The sequence below is a fragment of the Heptranchias perlo genome, chromosome 13 (assembly GCF_035084215.1).
Source record: "Heptranchias perlo isolate sHepPer1 chromosome 13, sHepPer1.hap1, whole genome shotgun sequence".
NCBI classification, from domain to species: Eukaryota; Metazoa; Chordata; class Chondrichthyes; order Hexanchiformes; family Hexanchidae; genus Heptranchias; species Heptranchias perlo.
In genome coordinates this window covers 51,880,987-51,897,621 of record NC_090337.1, presented here as the reverse complement: position 1 = coordinate 51,897,621, position 16,635 = coordinate 51,880,987, and the positions used below count along the sequence as shown (strand labels likewise).

Sequence of the window (16,635 nt, the reverse complement as noted above, 5' to 3'; positions counted from 1 at the left end):
GCAGGTGACCAAAAGCTTGGTCAAAGAGATAGGTTTTAAGGAGGGGAGAGAGGTTTAGGGAAGGAATTCCAGTGCTTCGGGCCTAGGCAGCTGAAGGCACGGCTGGCAATAGTGGAGTGATGAAAAATCAGGGATGCGCAAGTGGCCCAAAATTGGAGGATTGCAGAGATCTTGGACGGTTGTAGGGCTGGAGATGGTTTCAGAGATGGGGAGAGAGGCGAGGCGATGGAGGGATTTGAAAAGGAAGATGAGAATTTTAAAATCGAAACGTTGTTGGACCAGGAGGCAATGTGGATCAGTGAGCATAGGGGTGATGGGTGAATGGAACTTGGGGCGAGTTAGGATACAGGCAGCAGAGTTTTAGATGAGCTCAAGTTTATGGAGGGTGCAAGGTGGAAGGCCAGCCAGGAGAGCATTGGAATAGTTGAGTGTGTTGCCATGGGTGATTTGAACCGTAACCACGACACTGCTGTTCTCCATTGGTTCAGGATTGAATTTGAATTCGGGTCCCAGAAGTGAAAGACCACTCTCTAACTCGCTCCCTCGTTGCAGTTTTTCAACAAGCAGGTTGACTTTTCCAGTGCAACACACCAAGTCACGGTGACACAAACCAAAATAATCCATGGTATTAGGTTTGTTCAGGCCCTGCTTGGCTTTTAATCATCGAACTGTATATGAAGGATGCTTTCAGAGGAAGAAGCTATAGAAATAGAGGTAACAAAGGCATGGTTGAGGGTTTCAGCAGCAGGTGAGCTGAGGTAGGGGCGGAGATGGATGATGTTATGGAGGTGGAAGTAGGTGGTAATTGCCAGAAACTTTACTTTTGTGCCTGCTACTTGGTCTGGTATTGTGTACATTGTTGATGGTTTGGATCTTATTCTTCAGAAGATTAATGACATCACAACAAGCCTGCAAATGTTTAGTGCTTCTCTTTATTAGTTAAAGACTGACCTGCATTGCCTGAAATTACATTCTGATTTTGTAAAAATTATTGAAGCCGCATTTAGAATATTCTGTTCCCTTTTCAGTACCCCATCTTCAAAAGGACATTGTTGCATGGAAGACGGTTCTGAAAGAGAAACAAGGGTGATTTTAGCTTTAAATCTCTAAAGTAAGAGTTGCAGAACTGAATTAGCTTTGTTTGAACGAAAGATGGCTGTCACACAAAATACATTTTTAAAAAAACAAAAGTTCTGAGAAAAGGATCATGTAATTGCAAGCAGGCCATTTAACTTTGTCTGGTTCGATGCTCACATTTCAGAGAACTACAAAATTGCTGAGCCTCAAGCAAAATTCAAGGTTGAGGATTTTTTTCTTGTTTTCTTATCTCTCTTTATTCTTCCCTCCATGCACATGGTAAGGGGGAAATGAGATGACTCTCAGATAAAGCAGTTAATATGGTTTGCAGAGCTCTTTTTTAAAAAAAAAAATTGCAAGAATAATAATATTGTAAATTATAGCAGCAACTTTTATACTTTTGCTGCACTCCTGATATAAAATAATATCTGTTTAGAAGATGGATGGAAGTAACCAATTTAGGAGGGCAGGCTGAAGGGATTAATTTTCTTCTGGGGCAAATGCAAGAGATTATCGAATGCTATGTGGTACACAATGGTTCTTGATTGGCAGAAGCCATTGAATTGTATCATGCTGGAAAGGCAACCAATCTAGATGAAGGATTTGGGTTCTGGACATTTGCTTGATTTTACCTAGACAAGAAGAAATTTTAAAGGATGTATCTTCAAGAATTTAAATAGGTGGTATAGAGTCCATGAGGGAACAAATTATACATTGAGAGGTAGTTGAGTTGAATGGTGTTTCTCTTTACATAGTATATCCTTAACAAATAGCCAGAGCCAAGTTACTTTCCAGTTTTGACAAGCCAAAAAAACAAATGTGCAGGTATTATCCCTTTGTGTCTCTCCAGCTCCATCGTTTCCATTTTTTTTGCTTTCTGATTCAGTGTGACCAGATGCAGCTCTTGTTATCCCATTGTTTTAGCTCATCCTGTGAAGCAATGAATATGGTACAGGCTTGATGGACCAACTGGTCTTTTCCTGCCTGTCGTTTTCATATGTTCTTGTCCACTGTGGTCACTGCAATATTTAAACCAGTGGTGCAATATGTTTAATATCTTAAGTATTTCATACTTGCTCTATCAATAGCTCATGGCTAATGTAATAGTTCTTTTTCAGGGTCCTGTAATCTCCCTTTTGAGCATGTGATTGTTGAATGAGGAAATACTTACAAATGAGACCAAAAAGAAAATATGCTTGCCCGGCCAGTTTTCGAAAAATGTTTGTTGTTAGAAAACATGCAACTATTTATCTTCTATTCATTGCTCATACAGCAAAAAGTAATGTTGGGATGGGGAAAAAGCTTGAAATGATGCAGTGAAAACTCAGCACAAATCTCATGAAACTATTTTAAATGTATTGTTTTCTTAAATTTCAGATCACCATTGGACAGGATACTCTTTGAGGCTGGCTGTTTTGATGTGGCGCAGGTAGAATTTTCATTTCTTTTTACTGGCTAGAAAAAGCAAAATACCGTAACCATTTTTAATTCATTCTGTTGATTACCCATAAATGTTTGTTGACTTAGTTGTATATGGTAACCTTATCCATAATGTATGGATTCAATGTTAATGTGTGAATTGTTTCATTTAATTAGAGATCAATCTTTTTTGCATCAAATGGGTTTATTACCTTGACTTTCACATGCGTCAGGGTCAAAGATCCCTCTGTTAGACAGGAAAAAGGCAAAGTTCAGTGTGCAATAAAGGGATCTAACTTAAACTAACTGGGCAGAAAAGTTAGCAAGTGGGATGACAGATCAACAGTGGGCAATCTTAAGATAGATACAAAATGTATTCTTGTAAGGCACAAAAGGGGGTGCATCAAAGGATGTGAGATCTGTGGATAAATAGAGATGAAAATAAAAATGAAACTTAAACGGAAGGCATATAATAGAAGTGGAGCTGAGAAAATCACAAATATAGAAAGCATAGTGGGGAAGTGAAGAGAGATTAGAGGAATAGAAGGCAAAGAAGGAATATAAATGGTAAATTGTTGGGTCTTTTACAAATATGAAAAATTAAAATCGAGGCTAGGACTGCTCAGGGATGAAAGAGGATCTAGTTGTCGAGAAGGAAGATATGGTGAAGATATTAAATGGTTTAGTTTTCAAAAATTATGGTGGAAGAATGCAGATATACTAGAGAAGAATGCAGAGATAAGTAGATGAAGAATTGGTTCTGGAAAAAAAATAGCAGAACTCAAGATGGGTCTCACCAGGCCCTGCTGGGAATGCACTCCAGCTGGAAGTCAGAGAGGAGATAGCAGAGGTGTGGACTGCAATTCTGGAATCCTCCTTAGGTATGCAAAATGTGCAAGGGGAACCGGAGGGCAGCAGTCTAACACCTCTGTTTGAAAAAGGAAATGAGGACAAACTGTTTAGTCTAACATCCAGTTGTGGGCAAACCCTTGGAATCCAGAATTCAAGATAACATTAGTGAGCATTTGGAAATACATGGGTTAATTGAGAACTGGATTGATAAAGGCAAGTCACGTTTGACAAATTCAATAGTTTTTTAAAATCCAATTGGATAAATAGAGGGAATGCATGTGAATTTTCAGAAGTTGTTTGATGAAGTGTCTCACAGGAGGCTTACTACAAAAATTCAATATTGGGTCTAATGTTGTTCTCTTAGATAATTTGGACTTGGACAAAGGGAGCACAGTATTGAAGTTTGCTGACTACACAAAAGTAGGCATTTGGCAAACAGTGAGGCAAGCTGGAAAAGGTGGCATGTGCAATTTAATACAAGGAAGTTCGAGTTAATGCATTTTGGGAGCAAAAGTAAGAAATGGGAGTACACACTCGATAAAAAGACTGAAGGCTTTGGAGGGGCAAAGAAACCAAGGGTACAGATATATAATTCTTTGAAAGTGATTGTAGGTAGATGAAGCCATAAAAAGGGCAATAGCATTTTGAGTTTAATAAATGGGGTAGAGAATACAGGAGTAAAGAGGAATAAATCTGTACAAGGCAATGGTTAGGCCACCATTAAAATATTGTTTGCAGTTGTGGGTACCACATTATAGAAAAAACATTGAAGCCGTAGATACTATGTGTACACTAAGATGACGCAAGGCTATGGGGTAAGAGCACAGGAACTATAGTTATGAAGAGAGACTTGAGATGCTGGGACTATTTCATCTGGAGCAGAGAGCGCTAATAGATTGAATAGAGATTTATAAAATTATGAATGGGGAAAGACGATGATCCCAGCTAAGGTTTGTTTGTTGATTTTTAAACTGGATTTGCTCTTAACTTCTGCGTTGCAGTAGTGCTGTCAATTCCCATTGAATGGGTTCCAATATCTACGTTGTGTCATCTGTAGCAGAGATCCAGTTTTTACTGGGTCTTCAGGTCTTCTGCCAGCTCTTGGAACTCCCTTCGCTGCTTTGTTAAATGTGCTCAACCAGTGCTGTTATGAATGTGCTTATGTCATAGTGCCATGTCAAAAACCAGGACTTTGCCCTCTGAATCTAAACATTCTTATTAAGGGTAATTGACCCATTACAAACTTTTGTGCAAGTTCATATAGTTATTATCTACCAAACATTCATACTACTATTTATTTGTAAATAAGTGTACAGCCATACTTGATTTGTCATTAAGGAGGGAGATTGGTATTTTACAAAGATAACGTTCTCATTTTTGAACCGATTTTTATAGCTGAACAATTGCTTAGTGAATAAAGGCACTGAGGTTGTACTAAGCTGCACAGACCAGAAAATCCCCCAGTCCAGTCTCCGCGCTCTCATCTAAGCGAGGGCAGTAGTGAGAGTATTACAAATGACCCCCTTCTCTGTGCTCGGGAAGGGGAAATTCATTCAGGGTTTCCCCTCATAATTGCTATCCAATGACCTTTGATGAAAGTTGTACATGTGTAGACATTGGGTGAGGACAGGATTGGGGTTGGATGCCCTTCACAATCAATCATGTACTAATACTCCTAATCATGGCTCACAGTGAGAAAGTGAGACTTGCCATTCTCTCTTCTTTCCCCCCCCCCCCCCCCCCCCCCAAATGAGGGTACTGAAGTAAATTGCAGCACCGCTGCACACCAGGGATTGAATCTCTCTGGTCTGTATGGGTCAGCTACTTGCAGCCTTAACTAGGCTACTGTGCTTTAAAATTTCAGGTCATGAAGGAAGAAGTATTGTTTCTAAAGAATTAGCATGCAGTAGCACAATGAAACCCTGGAATATGCAGTGGTTGTACTAGAAGATATTTTGCCAACATGACTGCTGTATGTTGGACCAGGCCATTTTCCCAGTTTAGAGGCTAAATTAACCTTAAATTATCCTTTTTTTCCCCATAATCTAATACTATTCAAATGAGTAATGGACGACTGCATTTATCCATCTCTTTCCCCCCCCCCCCCAATAGAAAAGCAAATATTGGAATGTTAAATACTAACATTTTTAAAATGGCAGTTTTATCACTGGGATTTTAGACCCTTGAGTATCATTAAAATGCATTATAATACGGGTTTAACTGTGTTCCAATGTAATACAACTTTCTATAATGACAAAATACTGTCAATATTGTAGCAGTAAGATACATAGCATCTGTCAATGCACTGTGCACTGCAAAGTTTTTATGGCTAAAGTGTAGGATTAGTCTATAACAATTGTTTGCGTAGCAGAGCTGAACCACTGTACACTCACTGTATAGGTAATTGGAGGGTTCCTATCAATTATGGGTTGAACAGAGAAACTGGAGTAAGGAAGGGTCTTAATGATTGAACGCAGGAGGACAGTGACTTAGTAAATACCGAATAAGCTATCAGGTCACCAAGCTCTTGTAGAATTTCTAAAAGGGAAGCTTTTTAAATGGTTGTGTAATTTTAATATAATGCAGCTTTTCAACTTGCATTTGGCATAAAACAAATATTTAGTTTGCTCTTTTTCACTAGCATTTTAGTAAAGTGTGGTATGTTTCACTTGAACAGTCCTGTAATTGTTAAATTGTATCAGTGGTTAGAATATGTTCAGGTTTAATCTGACCTTATAACTTGCCCAGCTTTGTGCCTTTTTATGTAAGACTTGCGGAAACCCAAACATGTGCGTAGAATTCATTGTTTGTGGTTGTTATTTCAAGATAAGTCATTTTCTTGTAACACATCTTTAGGTGACCCAATAGTATTGGTGTGCACAATTGGATTGTAAAGTACAATGCAAGGCTGGCTGACTTTGGCCTGATTTTAAGAATTTATATTTTAGCAAATATTCTAAACTGCCTTGTAAAAGAATTTGTACATTGAAAAATTTTACTAAATCTCCTCTTGTGCATATAAAATGTGTGTGTATATTGTATGTCATCCTTTTCATCAGAACTTGTTGATACTTTTTTCCGTTTTATGTTGAATGCAATGCATATCTGACTACCTTTCATCTGCCCACGGGTCTTCTGTAAATATAAGTCATTTAGCTGAGCGGGGAGCTCATAGATGTGATGCAGACTATTTTAAAAAGATCTTCTTTATAGAATCATAGAATGGTTACAGCACAGAAGGAGTCCATTCGGCCCATCGAGCCTGTGCCGTCTCTCTGCAAGAGCAATCCAGCTAGTCCCACTCCCCTGCCTTAATGCGAGAAAAGGAAATAGAAACCTAACTGCTTAACGAGCCTATCCGCTAGATTGCAGCCTTTTATACCACAAATGTGGGGTTCACCGTCCTGGTTTATGCTCTGCTTATACGTCTTGTGTGCCGCTACTGTTGCTGCTTTATAGCTCTACTGCAAGCACCTAGAGAGTTAGTTGCTGATAAAGGACTATTGTGGTTTTAAAACTATAGTATAACCTGGGTATTTAAAGGAGAAATGCTATTCTAAGAAGGTGTCTAGGCTATGATGGACCTATAATTCTGATGCATTGTGGGTTTGATAAGTCAATGCCTCTTGTGAGTGGCACCCAGCTGATTGTAGGGACATTGAGATAGATATAGGTTGTGTTTGGGGGAGGGTGGGACAGATAGCTGGAAGGTGAAGTAGTTTGAAAGTATTTCCCCCCCCCCCACTCCCCTTCCCTCCCCCAATTATAATGTACTATTTTAAAAAGAAACAACTTCTTGAGAGGAAAAATTCCAACTTCTTAGAGAAGGAGACACTTGGTTGACATCTGGGCCTTCAAACTGGAAAAGATCCCATCAGTTGATGCAAACAGCTCCTCATTCTCGTTTTCAATCTTTGCATCAGCTTAACTTCCCTAAACCCCTCTGAATTCACTATCCTGTCCTCCCACAATCTTGCCCTTTTACATAAACCTCACTACCCATATTGTTGGCCACCCCCTCAGCTTCATCACATCTTCACCACCTCTATGCACCTTTGGTCCTTAAAACCTCACACTCAAATTCCCAAATCCTCTTACTCAGGCCTTCCACTCACCATGACCCCTTCATTGCTGCTGTTGTGCTTAACTCTGACCTCTATCATTAATGCCCTTACTGCCAGAAAAACTACCATTGTTTTCAATCCGTTGCTGTTCCTCCTGGTGTTGCCCACCATCTTTTCTCCCTCAAGTCTGAGGCGAGCAAACATGTGCGTACGTGGCTCAAAACTGGCCACTGCAACCATCACCAATCTGGCTTTACTACATGAAATACTATCATAATTTGCTTTCCCCAGCAAAAACTACCACCATTCCAGGATCATGTAGAGGGCAACGATAATTCCAGGCTGCTGCTTTTTTCTAAGATCCACCACCTCCATAAATCCCTCTGCCCTGCCCCTTTTCACCATCCTCTCCACCATTGCCTCCTCTGTTGTCTAACTTTGTATGTCTGTCCTTGTATGGTTCTATTGCTACTTGTCCAACGGAACCATCAATCTCCAGTAATAGCTTTTCCATTTTCTTGCACAGTCACCTCCATGTCCTCCAAGGATCTATACCTGCCTACCCCTTCCTCCTGTACATGTTGCAACCATTGGTGACATCATCTGCAACCTCTACACAAAGGCTGAGGACACCCCGTTCTACCTTTCCATCACCTCTCTTGACCTCTCGACTGCCACTGTGCTGTCTTATTGCTTTTCTGATGGCAAGTCTTGGATGAGTCGCAACTTGCTCAACATCAGGAAGACCTAAGCAACTCCCCCCACCCCCCCCAACAAACTCCATTCCCTTCCCACTGATCCCTTACTCCTCCTGGCCACTATCTCAGACTCAACCAGAACATTCACAATCAGGGTCAAACTAAGTGACCCTGAACTTAGTTTCAGACCCTCTATCCTCTCCACCATCAAGACTGCTTACATCCACCTTCATAACATTGCCTGTTTTTGCCCCTACCTGTACTCCACCCACCGCTGAAACCCTCCGGACTTGACCGCTCCACTGCTGTCCTTGCCGGCCTCCCTTCCTGCACCCTCTATATAGCAGAATTTGTAAAAAAAAACCTCAACCTTACGCATTCTGTCCCAAACTAAGTTCTGCATTTTCATCACCCCTTTCCTTACTGACTTGCATTGGCTCCGTGTCCTTCCCACACATTAAATTTAAAATCCTTGTCATTAAATCTCTCTCTTTCCTCGCCTCGTCCTGACTAACCTGCACAAATCTTTTTAATCATACAGATGCATTTCTGCCATGAGGATTAAAATTCATTACTCTATTGATGCCTCACTTATTCAAAATGGTTTAGGTTAGTATTATGCCAGTTAAGGTCACACCTGCTATAGCTCCCGGAAGCTTGAGAGCTGCACACATTGCAGCTACGTGGGGACATCTGAGTAACAGGAAGGGCACTAACAACGGAAATATTCAACTTAAACGCATGACATGTTGCCATGAAGGTGAATTTGAATTTAGTGCAAGATTCACTGTCAAATTAGTTTATAACTTATTTTGACTGTAGTACTTCAAAATTGTGGTTAAATGAATAAAAAACACCCTTGGAATATGATCTGCCAGTCAGCAAATATTTATGTACAAACCTTTTCCATTGAAAGGATTACTATTGACTGCCCTAAATTGGTGATGGCAAAGTTCGTTTTCATATATAAATGCTTATTAGTGCTTAAAACCTGAGCATACCTTTGTTTTATTGCCCAGTTCTGTGGAGATGATGCAGGTTGAACAGGAACCATGGTCAGGAGACTGAATGATCTTGTGAACTAGTGTTCATGTTTGAAATCCACCTGAAATAGGTATTCTAATTGGAGGGAGTATATTTTTAATGGCTTGAGATTTGCTGATAAGCTCTACTTGACTGAGGAGTGTGTGAGGTTTAGTATCTTGTGTACTAGAGCTTTACCTAGCATTATTGAATAGTTTACCTGCTGCCTGAAATCCAAACCCCTCCCCTGGATGCCCTTTTTCTTTTCAGACAGTCATGTCCGCATAAGAGAAAATAAAACTTGATTTCAAAATGTTTCACTGTAAATCACTAATATATTTGCTGGTGTTATACGATCACAGAGGCTTGATTAAACTACTACGGCTTTTATGGAATAAACAGACAGAGCTTGTAGAAATCAGAACCAATTAAACCTAAATTGGATAATTACTGCCTTTTGTGCAAAATTTGACAAGGAATGAGACCAATTTCTGAAGCTGAGTAAAAGTAATAATGGTTTTTAACGCCTTTAGCATTTTAAAGTACGTTTACTTGAGCTTTTAATTAGTCTGGGCTCTTCCATTCTAGGGTAGAATCTGAGGAATCATTCACCATAACTATTAATGCATGCTTCTAGATGGCCCATTTTGTGTTTAGGAGCATTTTTTAACTTTATTTGAATTGTTTTTTAAAAAAAATCATTTATGAATTGTTGGAATTTTTATCTTGACATTTTAATATATTCAGAATTTTTGATTCTTGTTTCATATTAATGTGGTAATGGACATTCCTGCATGTATTGCTGGAATAGGGGACCAAACTTTTAAAGCACCTGACAGTGCACTTTTGTCAGCAGAAAGTTTCTCTACTGCACTGTCAATTGTGCTGGAATATTCATAGTGGACATAATGGCCCAGAAATTGCTCGGGGCAGTAAACCAACAATGCTCGCCGCTCCATATGTTTACGCTAACCCACTAACTTACCCCAGTCTTTACTGGGTGCACTTCGTCTAATAGGAAGCGGAGAAGAGCTCAGCGTTAGCTCCAGCGAAGCTGGGACCCATGGGAGAAGAGAGAGGATCACTCTGCCCTCGACCAATTAGATTGCAGCATTTTTGACAAGCTGCGAACAGTTTCTGCAAGATGGAACGTAAAATCCAGGAAGTGAAAAGTACATCACTAAAATCATTTGTAAGAACAGTTATAGACAGCGGGGTAAGAAATAATCAAATTAAATAAGAGAAGGGAAAAATTTTTAATTTTTAAAAAAATGACCAAGAACTATTAAAATAAGGGGCCATAATTTGCTGTCCATAGTGCTCGCCGTTATTTATGCCTAAATGCTACAGCAACTTCAGGCGAGAGTGTGGAAATCCAAAAGGTGCTGTCCGAGATGTGCTGCTCTGCCACTAGCTTCGCAAAAATGGCATCTCGCTGCCTGCCTCACCATTGAAATGCATTGAACGGCAAGAAGTTGCTGTATTTGCATGGTGGATACGAACTAAACTCTCCACGGTTAAGTCTTGTACATTTCAGTCCAAGTACCCTTTTAACAATATGATAAGTTTTAATTACTGCCAATCAACCTCTGGCACTGAAAATTAACTCTTACAAGTATGGAGTCTCATTCCTTCAGATTTTAATTTTTGTTGGAGATTTTTTAAATGTCAAATTTTAAAAAAAATTTTCACTTTCCCTTTTTTTTCTCACTCTCATAATCCAATCTTTCTTTCCCACTCTTTATTTTTCTAATTTGTCGTTGAATTCACCCATTCTATCTTAGACTTCCTTCTCAGTCCTTGCATTGTTAATTTCACAATCCTTCAATCTGATTGTTTAAGGAAATAAACAGTCACTTGCCCTGTTCACTCAGGTCCCAGATGCCCAGTTTCCCTCGCTGTGACGTTATCAACTTGCCACAAAAAAATTTTAAAAACCTAAATGGGCAAGTCTAATTAATGGCAGACACCATTAGAGGCCTTCCACAATCATTATGGCCCATTATTTATCAATGTCGATCACAATTACTAAAGTAACACGAATGACGAACTGAACAATGTCAAAATTGCACTGGGAAAAATTCACTTTGCAACACAAGGTAATCAAACAGCCAGCCGAACAGTACTTCTATCTAATACAAAAGCAGAATACTGCGGATGCTGGAAATCTGAAATAAAAACAGAAAATGCTGGAGAAGCTCAGCAAGTCAGGCAGCATCTGTGGAGAAAGAAACAGAGTTAACTTTTCAGGTTGAAGACCTTTCATCAAGAACTGGAAGATGTCAAAAGAGTTAACAGTTTTTGAAATCAGAGCTAGGGAAAGAGGGGGAGGGGAGGAGAGGAAAGAACAAAAGGGAAGGTCTGTGATATGGTAGAGGGCAGGCGTGATTAAAAGACAAAAGGCATTATAGTGCAAGGCAAGGAAGGTGGTAATGGGAAGTTAAGAAACAAAAAAATTGGTCAAGAGTAGCTGTCAATGGCAACAGCAGAACCATTTCCAGCACTTGCTGTCTGAAAAAAGTGGGAGCAGTGGTTATGATCTGAAGTTATTGAAATCCGTGTTGAGTCCGGAAGATTGTAAAGTGCCTAAAAGAAAGATGAGATACTGTCCCTCGAGTACTTCTATCTATATTTCACCTGAGTTTTCAAAGCAGTCTATTCATGGCTATTCCAGGTGTTAATACTAACCAGAAACTACTGAGTAAAGTCATCATGCCCCATTAAATATGCCGGAACACCGTGGTGCAACAGGGAAAAGATAACGGTGACAATTACTTAATACTGCTTGTAGTGGTTCCCAGATATTGCAAACATATTTTCTGGGGTAAAAGTAACTTTACCTTTTTGTTTAATGCATTAAATAAAACACTGTGACTAGATACAAGGTGCCTGTAAAGTGCACCTAGAATTCATTTTACAAAGAAAACCAATATTGCATGTTTATACTGCTTGTGATTTCTGCTTGATTGATTTTGTAGTTCTTGTGTCCAATCTGTTATATGGTTTTAACACTTTTTGTTCAGCCTCTAGATGGGGAAATGTTACATTTTTCTTGTGTGAAATCCAGTTCTCAGACATCTAACTTCTAATGTTCCACAATTTTTACTAATTCAGCAATTTAGCTGAATGATATATACTTCATTCTAAAAATTGGGTTAGGTGTTCCATTTTGCACCAGTTAGCATCTTGATTATAAAACCTATGTTTGTTGTGGAGAGGGAACTTCCACAAGCTTTGGTAAGTGCCTTCCTGTTATCAAATTCTTGGATGCTCTTGTAAATGAATAGTTGAAATAGCTTTGTTTTTGGAAAGCTAGACATTTTATAATACTTGGCTGTATTTTTAGCAAACATGAAAGTAGTATCTTTAAACTATTTTAGTTAAACCATGGCATGCTGTAAACCATCTCTATCTTAATGGGTGTTCACAAACATTTAACTGCTACTGAAAAGTGACTCCACTTTAGCAAATGTGATTCATTTGTCATCTGCACCACCTACACAAAGCAGAAAGAAAGAAAGACTTGCATTTATATCATGCCTTTTGCAACCTCAGGATGTCCCAAAGCACAGCCATTGAAGTACTTTTGAAGTGTTGTCACTGTTGTAATGTAGGAAACAGAGTATTCCATTGTTAAAGTTGAATGGCTTTGTTTGCAAAACATCAATTGTGTGTTTTATTTCACTAAATTAGGTACCACCAAGAGCTGGAAGATGTAGGTTCAGCACCTGAAGTGCTTGTGTGTGGGATCTTGCTGTACCCAAATCGGCAGCTGTGTTTGCCTACAAAACAGTAGGAAGTATTTAATTGGCTGTGAAATGCTTTGGGACACTCTGAGGTTATGAAAGCTGTTGGATAAATGCAAATTTTCTTTTTTTTTTCCCCCCTCTTCATTCAGCAGGGTTGTTGGGGAGGCACTTCATCCAACCTCCTTTTTCATTTCTTTCTTTCCACCTCCCCTCCCGCCATCCTGGGAGGAAGAGAAATTAGAGGATGAGTCGATAATGGACTATTTCTGCACAACTCTATAAAGGAGCAAAATGAGCACAGACTTCCTTTCTGCTTTCCCTCTAATTTTTTCCACTTATCATCCTCCTTTGATCGTGCTGTGGTACAGTTTCATGGTAAGTGGTGACTTTCCAGTACCATGCTCAGTCTGTCATTGTGTGACTTTCGACTGTGGTTATCAGCAGACTGTTTGACCACAGTTAGGCCTAACGTTATCTGTGTATGTCATTCACACATGCACGGTTCCAGTAGGTTCTAGTGTGACTAACTACTCGTCAGGGATAAGAGCCCCACCTGATGCTTCCCCTTGCCTGGCATAGAAACACTGAGCCCAGTTTGCACCCCACTACAGTGTTAGCCAAGGAGTTTCAGTCTGCTTATGTGCTTAAACTCTTTTTCTCTTTCTTAATCAGAAGGATTACAACTAGGCAACTGAAATAGTGAACCAGGCTCCACATATGGACAGAAAAGATATTCGATTTGGACCACATTTCAGCCTGTATTATCACAAGTAGCACACGGTGCTATTTTTGCTACATCCATAAAAAGCATGACACCCCTCTTCCCCTGCCTGCCCCAAAATCTGGAAGTTGCTGTCACCGGCTCCTCAATATGCTTTTGTGCTGCTTTGTGGGTAAAATCTAATTCATTGCATACTCCCAATAGTTTTGCAAGATGAGTTCCTGCTTACAGCATGCAGAAGAAGTGGATCCCTGAGCAGCACCATGAATTAGGTGAATCAAGAGATAGAATGCCTCTTGAAGTGGGGAAGGTGTAAGAAGTTGTTTGCCTTTTGTGAAGGGAAGATGTGGGAGCAATCATATTAAATGAGAAGTTATTTATAAGTAGGAAGTTTGAGAATGACCGAAGGACTATAGCCTGTAATCTCCAAGAAAGCTGAGAAAATCCCTGCAATTTTGCCAAAATCTTTTGCAATTTTCCGGTGGTATCGGCTGAGTGAGGAAAGTGAGAGAAAGCAACTAGCTAAGGATGGGAATGAACATTCTCTCCTTTGCAAAGTACATTTGCCTTTCATGTAAATTGGAATTCTGAATGAGTTAGTAACGAACTGAAATGCACTGCAATTTGTTGCTTTTAGTCTCCTGGGGCTTGTAAAAAGTTAGTAAGAGTTCCCATGCTAATTATGGATGAGGAAGATAATTTGGGCACATTGAGTTCATCCATCCAGAAGGATACTACAGTTTTTCTATCTCTTCCCCTACCCACCAATGCCCCCACTCCCTGATGGGTCCTCTTTTTTTTCTTAAATGATTCTAGGGTTTTTTCTTTCACTTTCCTTCCTGGAAGTCCATTCCATGTGATGATCACTTTATGTGAAGAAGAGTTTCTGACATCTGTCCTCATTTTGCTTCATACTGGTTTGAGCCTGTGTACCCTTGTCATAGTCTTGCCTTAAGTTTGAAGTAATTTTGAAGATCTTTCTTTTTCATAATATTTACTATCTTGTATCTCCGTAAAGTCACCTGTCAGTCACCTTTTTTGAAGTCTGAAAATTTCAAGCTTCACCAGTCTTTCCTTTATACTTGTCTTCTGATGCTAGGGACCAGCCATATGGCTGTCTTCTGTAAATTACCTCCAGGGCTTGAAAGTGCCCCGTGTGTCTTTGTGACCAAAACTGGGCACAGCACTCAATGTAATCTGACCAGAGCACGATACAATGTGAGCATAACTTCTTCTGACTTGTACTCTACTGTTTTGGCTATATAGTTCATCATTGTGCTGCTCTGCAGTGGTTGGGCCTATTGAACATCTATCTACTAAGATCCTTAAATTCATCTCAATCTCAACCTCATCCGTAGCTATTTTAATAGCATTCAGGGAGTACTTGTCATTTCTCTTCCCTATGTCTAGTACTTTACACTTGTCCATATGAAATTTTATCTGCTGTTGTTCTACCCACTTGCATATTTGTCCGTCTCATTTTGTAGCTTTCTGGCTGCCTCTTCAGAATCAATGGCTCCTCTTGGTTTGGTATCGTCTGCAAATTTGACTGATTTGCATAGAGTCCCTGAATCCAAGTTGTTGTTCTCAATTAGAAATGGATTCCAAAAATAATCTGTGGGGTATCCACTCAGCACTTTTTTTTTCTCTCATTCTCCCCTCCCCCCCCCCCCCCCCCCCTTCAAATAATCTCCAATAAGTAGCTGCTTTTTACCTTTCAGTGAGTTTCTTATTCATTCCCAAGATTTACCCTGAATCCCTGCTGCTGTGACCTTAATTAGTAGCCTTTCTTGCAGAACTTTTTAAAGCATTTGACACCATAGTTTTCCTTAGTCGATGTCATTTCCTCCAAAAGTCATCAATTGGTGAGACAGGACATTCCCCTTCTCAATCCATGTTGTTACACTACAGACTAACACATGATTGAGTCATAAAATCTCTGAAAATGGAGAGAATTGGTGATAAATTATATCTAACTGTGAAAGAATACGAGTGAACTGTTGCATCATTGAAGTAAACTCCACCTAAAAAGATTTAATGAGTAGATTGTAATGAGTATCTAGTGAGTGTAAACATTGGAAGAGTTTCATAAATTTAATATTCAAACAGCTATAAAAGTAAGTTACTTACTTTTATAGCAGACTTTTGAATTGCAATAGTTACAGGTTTACACATTGTTGCTAATATCTCAGTGCAATTTTAGCTCACTTGTATTTGGGAACTGTGGACTATAGGACCATGAACATTTTTGCTCAGTAGCATTCAGTCAATTTAATTTAGTATGCCACCTTACTATATTTTGATGGGGCTCATGTGCCATCAAAATATGAGTGTTAATTCCTCTGAGAAATGTGCAAAAACAGCATTTCAATTTGCTTCATTCTTAAGTTCCCAAAGTTCCAAAAAGAAGTCATAGGATCAGCAGTTCTCAGCTTGGGAGACATTTTAACTTTTGGGAATGTCAGTTGAAACTTGGGAGTTCAGGGTAGAATTGAAATTCACCTGCAAACTCTGATGATGTGGCTGTGACTCAGTGCCTTGTTGCATTGGACATGTACCACAGAGTCATCTAGGGGCTGTCTAATATGTGTTGAAGCTAGTGACTGGTAACTGTTAATTGCATGAGAGCTAATTTTGTCCATTTTGGAAGCAACAGCTCCCACAGTTACTTCATGGCAAAATTTTACCCTGATCTGAATATTAAATGTGTAGCTTAATTTATATTGCCGTAAAGTGCTGACATTTTAAGAGCTCTGAGTAAGATGTGAAGTGGAAAGAAATAAGAAAAGCGAGAGGGAGCAGAAATTAACCTGCTAGCAGCATCAGACCAAGGTCTAGAACAATATTTAAAAATGAGACTGATTTAATTGAGGTAGAATATAAGTCCACACATACCATTTCAATTAACTTGTGATTTCACTTGCTTAACTAATATATATTTTCTGACTTTTTAAGTTTGGATATTATTTGGAGAAATTGCATTGCTGTAAAATACATAAATTTTGAATAATAAAGTTAGATAATCCTTATAT

The 16,635-nt window shown here is 39.3% G+C and overlaps 1 protein-coding gene across 2 annotated transcripts in view; it reads left to right on the top strand.

Moving 5' to 3' along the window:
• LOC137331595 (SH2/SH3 adapter protein NCK1-like) overlaps positions 1 to 16,635 on the top strand; it is a 187,034-nt gene that overhangs the window by 80,599 nt on the left and 89,800 nt on the right. For both annotated transcript variants that reach the window (XM_067995497.1, XM_067995496.1), the window contains exon 2: positions 2,455 to 2,506. The gene's annotated coding sequence lies outside the window, so the exon portion shown is untranslated. The remainder of the gene's footprint in view (positions 1 to 2,454; positions 2,507 to 16,635) is intronic.